This window comes from Metopolophium dirhodum, chromosome 6 (assembly GCF_019925205.1).
Source record: "Metopolophium dirhodum isolate CAU chromosome 6, ASM1992520v1, whole genome shotgun sequence".
Lineage (NCBI taxonomy): Eukaryota > Metazoa > Arthropoda > Insecta > Hemiptera > Aphididae > Metopolophium > Metopolophium dirhodum.
The window spans coordinates 5874383-5885256 of record NC_083565.1 but is presented as its reverse complement, the minus strand read 5'-3'; positions in this window follow the sequence as shown (position 1 = coordinate 5885256).

Below are 10874 nucleotides of genomic sequence, written 5' to 3'. Positions count from 1 at the left end.
TCAGTATTTTTTTATTGAGTTTTTAAGTACTTATTACGCTTTGTTATGTAATGAATTTTGTTTAAATTCAAATTTTCCAATTTAATTTCTCATTTTAAATTCATTATTGTTTGTTATACATTCCTTTTAATGTATACATTTTTATATTAAGGTACCTATATAAATTTATTATATAATATTTTTTTTTATTGATTTAAAATAAATTTTTAATATTTTTAATATTTTTAATATTATTATGATTATTTGTATCAATTATTTTATTATGTAGGTATAGAAAATGAAAATAAAATACATTTATATATATTTTATTACATTTTTATTTTATTTTACCCGCCTTTTTAATATTGTAAAAGGATACAATGAATGCATGGATATTGGATAGTAATTTATTTGAAATTACTGTTTGGTTTCAAACTTAACGCACGGGTGTCCATTTTTATATGTATGGAGAGTGGTGGTTCACTTTTACTATTAAGAGGATGTCAGTGCACTATTTGTTTTTTCTCTCTGGCCCACGCGCAACATAGACAAAACATATTTGCACAAAATCGTTGTTTCTGTTTTTAAGTAATCTCAGAGAAAAATTACCTATTACAAAAAAAGATAAAGAATAATATTTTTGAGAGAATGACATATCGATTTTTCTAAATATTGTTTCAAAACAATTTAAACATCATTTAAATTTACAACATTTTTTTGTTTATTTTGAAAGTCGAATACAAAGTCAAATAACAATAAAATATAAAATCGATATGTCATTCCCTCTAAAATATTATTTTCTATCTTTTTTGTAATGGGTGATTTTACTCTAAGATTACTTAAAAACATAGAAAAAACGATTCTGTGCAAATGCGTTTTATCTATGTTGCGCGTGGGTCAGAGAGAGAAAACAAATAATGCGCTGACCATCCTCTTAAGATAAAAGTAATAAATTAAAATATACATTTTATATTATTTATATTTTATGATTAAAAATAAATTACATCCGAAAACTTCAATTTTCGAGTCATGATTGGGATAATGTTTCAGGGGGAAATTGTGAAAAAGTATTAGTACTAAAGTATAAAATAATAAAACCTGATCAACCAGGTACGTCATTTTAGATTCTGAGCGAAGCGATGAATGTATTGATTTTAAAATGTGTTTTTTTTATTTTTGTGTCTGTTATTACCTTTTAGGACAGTAAAAATGCTTGGATTTTCTTCAACAGTAACTTTTCTGATAGAAAAGTGAATCTAGTTGGTACTTTAGGAGGTCAAAAGTAAACATTTCCCAGTAGTTTTCAAAAGCGACGTGAAAAACAAAAGAAAAATAAAGGAAAAACAGAAAATTTTTACGCAAAATCTGTTTTCGAGAAAACCGATTTTGGTTTTTGGTGCAACTCTAAAACAAATGACCGTAGGTACATGCAATTTTGACTGAATGTTTATATTAGCATTTTCTATACACCATAACTTTTTCCAAATATTTTGACTTGAGCTGTCTACGGACATTTTCAGTTTCCATTTTTTTTAGTTTTTTTTTCTATAAATATCAATAAAATGTTATTTGTTGGTTAAAAAAGCTTGAAAATTTAATAGAAGGCTCCTAGGTTAATGTTTCAAAGGCAGATGAAAAAAATTAAGTCACAATTTTTTTTTTATAAGCATTTAAAGTTCAAATATCGACAAAATACGTAAAAATGACGAAAATTTGCAAATTATTTTGAGTTAGAAATTCATAAAAAATTTTCTTTTTAAATCTAAGATTTGAAAATGTAATACAAGATTCCTCATAAGTTTGTCTACCTTTATCAAAAAAAAAATGTCTACAAGAAAGTCAAACTAAATTTTTATGAGCGTTTGAAATTCATATTTTTACTTTGATATTTACTCGATTTCTCATGTAACGATTTTCTTATTTTGTTGTAATTAAAAAACGAATGACTGTAGATACTTGAAAATTTCACCGAATGTTTATATTAGTATTTTCTATACACTATAAAATTTATAAAATAATTTGACTCTTTGAGTTGTTTACGGACATTGTCAGTTTTCAATTTTTTTAGTTTTTTTTCTATAAATATCAATAAAATTTTATTTGTTGGGTAAAAAAGCGTGAAAATTTAATATAAGGCTCCTGATATATCGTTCTAATGGCAGTTGAAAAATATTAAAAATACAGAGGCACAATTTTTTTTTATAAGCATTTAAAGTTCGAATTTTGACAAAATTTATCAAATTTAAAATTTATTAATTATTTTGTAGTTGAAAATTTATAAAATGTTCAACTTTTATAGCTAAGGATCGAAAATTTAAAACAAGGTTCCACGTAAATAGGTTATATATAAATTACTTTATTCACAATAATATAAAAATATAATTGGTAATATCATAGGCTGACTGACCGTTTCGCTCAGAATCGTTTTTCTTATACAATGATATTATATCATTGAATTCAAATTTAATACCATCCATTATAGTGACCCACTTGTCACATACTGTACAGCAGAGCGACATCCACTTACCCACCTTTTTTTCATTTGGTCTCTCGAGAAGAGAGAAGAAAACTGTCTGAATTTACGAACCTCCCATGGTCCTTTGCTAAATGTTCATCGATCTGGTAGCAAAACCGACTGAAATCGCTTTGGAAAACCAAATAAATTGGTGCAGACAGTAAAAGGAACAAAACAAATAAATTATATAGGTATATCACTCAATCGTATTCAAAAACGATTCTGGAAAAGAGTTTAAAACTCGTAAATTTCTTTAAAACTTGTGTTTAAGTATAATTTTTAGATAATTATTAAATTATTATTTTCTTAAGCTATATTAGAATAAATAATAATAGGTATAGTTGCATATCCGTGGTGACTGATGACTTAAATTATTATTTATTACCCATTTAAACGATATTCTTTCCATATATCGCTTATTACAGGTACCTATGTATGACTTATTAATTGGGAATTTATTGTGATTCCGCCAAAAATTACCTGCTTTGGAAAATGTTTTCTATTAATTCCGGCGGATACTATTCTTATTGATTCCTAAGTCTTAATTTTTTTTTTTAAAAAAAAACCTAACACAAATACTAAATATTAATATTGGACAAAGCCACAAAGGTACAGGTGATAAATCACTCATTATTTCCAAAACTTAACGTTTTTGAAAATATTTTTTTACATAATTGTAAGTAATAAAGAATAAAGAATGTTAAATTTTTACTATATTTTATAAAATAAAAAAAAATGTTATTTAGTTAAAAAAATAAAATAAGACTTGGTCTAATCCATAGATACCTATAGTATGAATGGTATCCAGTGTAATGGACGTGTATTTAATATATATTATGATCAATAGCCGCCGGAATTAATACTAAAGGTACTACACCTATCGGCTGCCAGTCATTAGTATAGTATATAGTGTATAGAGGTTACTATTGTATGAGGGGTTTAAAGGAAAATACATTCACCGCTCCGCTCAGAAACTAAAACCTATGAAAAAAATTGTAGTTTCAAGGTATCTATTAATAATAGGTACCTAAAAAAAACCCTATAAAATATGAAAAAATAATTTTAGGTTTGAGTCTAGACTCCCCTCACAAAGTCAATGACCCAAATTACATATTATATCGGTTGTCATCATTGCAACTTTCTTGTTCTATTATCATTATGTGTGGATTAATATAAGTAAGATGACATCGGTGATTTTCTATATCTTGCAGAGAGGGGCGGATCTAGCGGTGAAGTGGTAGGGTGCTTTAGCAACCCCTTGGCCTGTGTTGAACTTTATTTTATTATATTATTCATTAGCATTTTCGTGTTTGATAAATGTGTGAAATAACAATAATCGTAGTATACCCCCTATAAAATAATCATCTGCTTCCAGAGTATAATAAACCATATATTTTATAGAGTATGGTTGTCATTATTTACTCAACAATATTGTACTATAGTATATATAGGTATATCAAATTCGTAAAATGCCACTATGTAGGTAATGTATTATAATTTTTAAAATACTACCTTATGATAATATTATTTATTATAATGATATGGTTAGCCACATTTTTTTTATGAATACGAAAAACAAGAATAAATGTATTTTTAAACTTTCACTTAAAAGAATTATACATTAAATTTATTTTTAAAAAAAGAAGTTCATGGGAGTAACGGACCCCCCACATCATCCATTCAACCCTTGTATACTCCATACTCACAGTGAAATACCGGTCACATTAGCCACACTTGTAATATATATTATCATTCCGTTTCTTTATCTGTAGGAACACCGCCGCTTGCATTATATAATATTCATTATTTATATGTTTTTTTGTGAACTCAAACTGCCATTTAACACGTAGTTGCGCATTATCCTCACACGATTTTTTTTTTTTTTGGGAGAGCTGTGAAAAATTAAATTAATTGTAAACGACAAATGATAATAACACTTATTTGGTTAGTTATACTCATAATAATTCATAGCCAAATCGCCGAATAATATAAAATTATATTACGATATAATATAGTTACGGTGGTGGTCGACGGTCGTACTATATTTTCTACGTTATCATTTATCGGCCTTCGATCACGCGACAAAAAAAAAACACAAAAAATAATCGTTTTTCTACATTTGTCCCCCCACGGGTGACGGACTTTATTATGTTATATACATATTCATTATAATAATACATCAACGCAGTTACTCACTCCAACGTGCACACGCACACACGCACACGATGTCTCAAATAATAGGGTTACTCCTCATGAATCAGCCACTATACACGTATTATGCAAAATATATAATATATTAAAATATTATACCTAATATATAAATATATATTAATATCAGGGCTGTTACAAAGACAAAAAAAATGGGAGGGTGGGGGGGGGGGGTAAATAAGCATACAATTACCTACATATTATTTTGTTGGTATCATGGCAAAAATGGTTTGAACTCGTAATGCATTTTTTTCGTTAACACTATAGGTACATGATTCGTACACTATTGTCTTAATTATAAATGTATTACTATTAAAAATTAATATCGAAAACTCGTAATCTATATATAGTATACAATGAAATGCGTTGATCAATACACATGTATTTATAATTGAAATTTAATTTTGAAAACTTTACGCCTCTGGCTGATTTGCAACAAACAACTTTATAGGTAGGTATTTTAATTAGGACCCGGGTTTATATGCATTTGCATGTTTTTTTTCTTAACAGTCCAAAAGGTAGCTATATAGGCTACAAGTTTGAATAATAGTCAATAGATCTAGAATACTAAGTTTTATTTTGCCTATTTTTGCATATTTTGTCATATTTTAATGTGCACTGCATATTTCTTTATTTTACGAAGTGTTTCATACCAATTTGTTTTACTATTGTTCGATGGGTTTTCCGGACTATTCCGGACGAGTCAACATTGAGGAAAAACCATTTGTTCGATGCGTATACGAACAAATCATTGACGAAATCAATTTTGATTTTGTTTCAAATCGAAAAATATGGATAAAAATTGTCTAATATAATGCATTCATTACAACTAAGCACAGGTATTTCCCGATGCTATTAGTTAAATTATTTATTAAAATTGCATTTTTGTTTGCATATTTGAATGATACCTAATCACTAATGACTAATCGGCGCATAAATGCATGCATATTTCGTACATTTATTATTTTCGTACAATTATGTAGGTATATAATATTATAATTTAATTATTTAATATAGACCTCAAAATGTAATAACTTAATAATAATATCCTACAAGACAATTAATTAGTATTCACGTACATAATTATTTAGGTAGTCATAAACTACATGGACAATAAGTAATAACATAATTATTAAACTAGTATTATATGTGCGTGTATGTAATATATACTATAAGTATATATATTGTTGCATGTTACAGCCAAAGATGGATAGATCTGTTGTCGTTGTTATCATAATTGTGACCTAGACTCAGAGCTGACACGATGCCTGCAGATGGGTGCTCTAAGGGGGCCTTTGTCACACATGCGATTTTATTTAACTGCAGAATGTAATTTTTAAAATCATATTGCTAGGACACATATTATGACATTATAGCCATACATATAGGTACAGTGGTGTAAATAGGAATTTGGTTGGAGGGGGGGGATATACGTTTTTAGCAAACATGAATGGTCATTATCAATACTTTGATCAAAATGTTAACGGTAAAAAAAAAGTTTTGGGGGGGATCCATCTCCTTAACCCCCCCCTAATTACGCCCCTGCATAGGTACCTAGTTTAAAAAAATATATCTAGAATACCTACATATTTTAAGCTTATCTTATAACAATAATGTATAATGTATAATATATGCAATTTTTTCCAAATTTTTGTTCCATATACTTTTTTATGGACACCCTCTATCCTATATAATAAGGAGTATGTGTAACCTTTTTCAACATTTTTAAGCTTTTTGACCAAGAATACATATCTTCATGAACATTTATTAGAAATAAAAGAAAACTTTTTGAAAATTTCAAGAAAATAGCTTATATAAATAATTGATGAAAATTTTAAGTACCTATATCTATGATTATTTATTTTTGAATTACAACAAAATGTGAAAACCTATTACTGGCTTAAAATATATTTCCGTTTTCATCTATGTTTTTGTTTTTCCTGATTATTTTTTAAAGTATTTGGAATTTTTATTTTTGACCAAACCAACACTTAATCCAATTTTCTATTAAAAACCACCCTCAAAGTTTAAGATTGAAGTATTTTTACTGATTCCGATGGTGACATAAAAAAAAAAAAAATCAAAACATATTGTTATACATAAAACATTCATCGCTCCGGTCTGAATCTAAAACCACACCCGTCGTAAATAATTATTTTTGATTTGTGTCCAAAAGCAATTTGGTTAATTCGGTGACAATAATTATGATACACGGGCGTGCCGCCCCAACAAGTACCTATATGTCCTATTGTGTATGCTTGACTTGCACACAATCATACACAATGTACCTACATATTGTTATACATAATAATGTGTCGTATGTGTGCGCGCCGGGACTGTGGGACATACTGTCAATATGAAAAAAAGGGGTAAAAATCAATTAGGCGCGGGGCAATTAATGTGAAAAACGGTCATTGACGGAATAAAAAAAAAACAAAAAAAAACAAAAAAATACATTTTTGAATTATTTAATAAGCGCTGCACTAGACCTGTGCCGGTCGTCCCTTATTCGCCGGGCCAAGGACGAACTGTCCCCGTCCGCTATTTTATAAATTATTATTATACGTATATGTCGGTCGGTCGGGTATTCTGTGCAGGTTACTGTGTCGACGTGCCGGACGCGACCTTTGCGCATAGACACACACGCGCCGTCCGTTCTATACGTATGGACATGCTATCGTATAATGATTTATGAATATAAAAATATAGATTATTGATACGTAACGCATATCGTAATATTATATTGTTTATACTTATATGTATATATATATCATGCGACAACCTGCACGGTACTAGATTCTTGTTATCTCGAGATATGTATCTGGTGGTGTGTGTGTGGAGGGGGGGGGGTGAATCGTGTCACACTTTTGAAGAGTGCCACTCTTTTTGGCATTTTTATAAGATTTTGGAGTTCAAATTTTTATGAAATTCGCCAAATCCTTTTCAATTCATTTCGTAATATAATAGTTCCTACAATTTGTAATTTTCACACTTTTTGAAGTGAGATTTGAAAAATATGTTATAAAAGTTTCCTCACATACTTTTTACTAGAAATTTGAAAAAAGTTGAGCATGAAAATCCATACATTTCTGATCAGCGATGTAAGTTAAAATTTTCTCGATATTTTGAATATTTAAGATTTAACGATTTTTTTTTCATTGAGTTATTATTTAAAAAACATTAATCGTAGAAACTTGAAACATTCCACTATTACCTGTAATTATCATTTTAAATATTCTATGACATATTGAATATATTAATACTGGGCTTAAGCTATTTTTAGGCATTTTAAATTTTAAATTTTAAATTCGATTTTGATATTGATTAATTTTTTAAATAATATTTTTTATAAATTATAAAATTATTTATTAGCAAATTACGTGAATATTTAATCAAAAATCCTTAAAAATAAAGTCTGACAGAACGTCTTGACTTAGAAAAGTTTTTCGAACCTATGCAAAGATTTATCATTGGATTTAAATTTAACACATCTATTACATGGATCTACGCAATGACATAGCACACCAGCACTTAATTTTACTGCAGAATGACTTCCTCGGTTTTTTCGTTATATTTAATCGTATAACATACAATGCAGTACCACAGTAGTAAAATGCGTAGCCAAATTTGTAATTGTGTAAATACTTTTAGCAAAATATTTCTTTTATCATCAATCAAAATTTTATTCATACTCGTATATTTAACTAATTAATAAATACCTATACATTTTAATACATTTTTTATTACCGGTATTCATTGAATTTCTATATTTTGTTTGACCATACTGTAACCCGCAGGCCCGTATTTATGTGGTGGCCAGGGTGGGCAATTACCCTTCCAGGTGGAACTTATAGGTGGTAAATTTGTATGGATTTTTTTGTGCTAAATATAATATAGGTAACGTAATTTAAATAATTGTGTATTTATTGTAATGTAGATTTGTAGGTGGGAATTTAAAAATAAATTATAATTTATAATATTTATCAATGTTATTTTATGTATTTACTATTTATAGTGTGAAAGTAAACAAAAGTATGAATGAAACCATCATATTATTATTATTATTATTAAGGCAGAGTATATTATTATGTCCTATTAACGATTAACCTATTTTTAAATATGTAATTAATATGTAAGAAGATGATGAAAATAAAATTTTATATTGGTACTATTACAGAATTGTCAAGTCATAAAACACAATATTTGGTTAATAGCTAGGTATTTTTTTGCCCCAAACAATAAAAAAGCAACAATATAAACTATATAAATATCTGTCCTACTTATTATATAGGTATAGGTACAGTTAATATAAAATAATATAAGTAGTTCTATTTTTACAACTTTTATTTATCTAACAGTCTGGTCTGTGAACACCAACCTAGGGAGCAACTATACCAGCTTGCAGGTGTCCCGATGAATTGTTTCTGCTTGACCAATTGTCCCAGTATTAGACTTCAATGATAATTAATTATTATGTTAAAATGTTGTCTTTTATTGAACACTAGCTGATCCCTCGCACAACGCTGCCCATAAAAAAACAATAACTCTTAAAAAAATTGTGATTGTTCAACTCCTTTTGGGTGCAATTTAGTCCACTGTGGTAGGCCGATCGCGGACAATGTGCAACAGCATATCAAATAGGCAATCCATCTGCGGTGGATTGCGGACACACTGATGAGCGGCTATAAGACTCAGCCACTTCGGTAGGCAATGTGCGAAAATTTAGTTTGATACATGCTTGTACTTGATCTGTCCGATTAACCAATGGCAACCAAACTAATTTCTACTAATTGTTTCTCCTAAAACCAATACTTAGTAACCATTTGTAAACGAAAATTTCCATCGTAAATATCAAAATCATTGTTTGAGCACCTCCCCAGGTTGAACCTACCGGTTCTAAATTATCCAGGAACCACTCAACCACATACAAAAAATATCATCTGAATCTGTTCAGCCGTTTAGGAATGCATAAAGGACATACAGACATACAAACATTCATTTGTATGTGTATAGATTTCTATAGTAAACACTATTGCTTAGATAAATGATAAAATAAACAATTTGATTCAAATATTTAATGAAAATTTTTATTAATATTTGAATAATGCAATCTAATTTATTGAAATGTATACTTATTCACTAAAACATGTATTTCAGTACCTATGTTGGGTTTAGTGTATACTGTATACTTGGTAAAACAGTTATATTTGATATCTGAAGTATTAAAAAATGTGCGTTTTCATTTTGTATATTTTACTTTTAGATTCTGAGTGAAACGATGAATGTATTGATTTTACAATGATGTGTGTTTTTTTTTTTATTTTTTTTTTTATTTTTTTTTTATTTTTTTTATTTTTTTATTTTTGTGTCTGTGTACACGATAAGTAGTCGAAATAATGCTTCGATTTTCGACTTCAGTATCTTGTTCGATGGGAAAGTGAATATCGTTGGTGCATTGGGGAGGTCAAAATTTTAATTTCCCAGTAGTTTTCAAAAGCGATGTGAAAAACAAAAGAAAAATTAAGGAAAAACGGGAATTTTTACGCAAAATCGATTTTTAACAAAATCGATTTTGGTTATTGGTATAACTCTAAAACAAATGACCGTAGATGCATGAAATTTTCACTGGTTGTTTATATTTGCATTTTCTATACACAATACAATTTTGAAAATAATTTGACTTTTTTTGAACTGTTTACGGACATTGTCAGTTTTCAGTTTTTTTAAATTTTTTTTCTATAAATATCAATAAAATTTTATTTGTTGGGTAAAAAAGCTTGAAAATTTAATAGAAGGCTCCTAGGTTATTGTTTCAAAGGCAGATGAAAAAAATTAAAAATCCTTAGTCACAGTTTTTTTTTATACACGTTTAAAGTTCAAATCTTGAAAAAATACGGAAAAATCACGAAAATTTGCAAATTATTTTGAGTTAGAAATTCATAAAAAATTTTCTTTTTAAATCTAAGATTTTAAAATCTAATACAAGATTCCTCATAAGTTTGTCTAACTTTATCAAAAAAAAAATTTCTACAAGAAAGTCAAATTAAATTTTTATGAGCGTTTTAAATTCATATTTTTACAACATTAGATATTCACTCGATTTCTCATGTACCGATTTCCTTATTTTCTTGTAATTCAAAAACGAATAACTGTAGATACATGAAAATTTCAC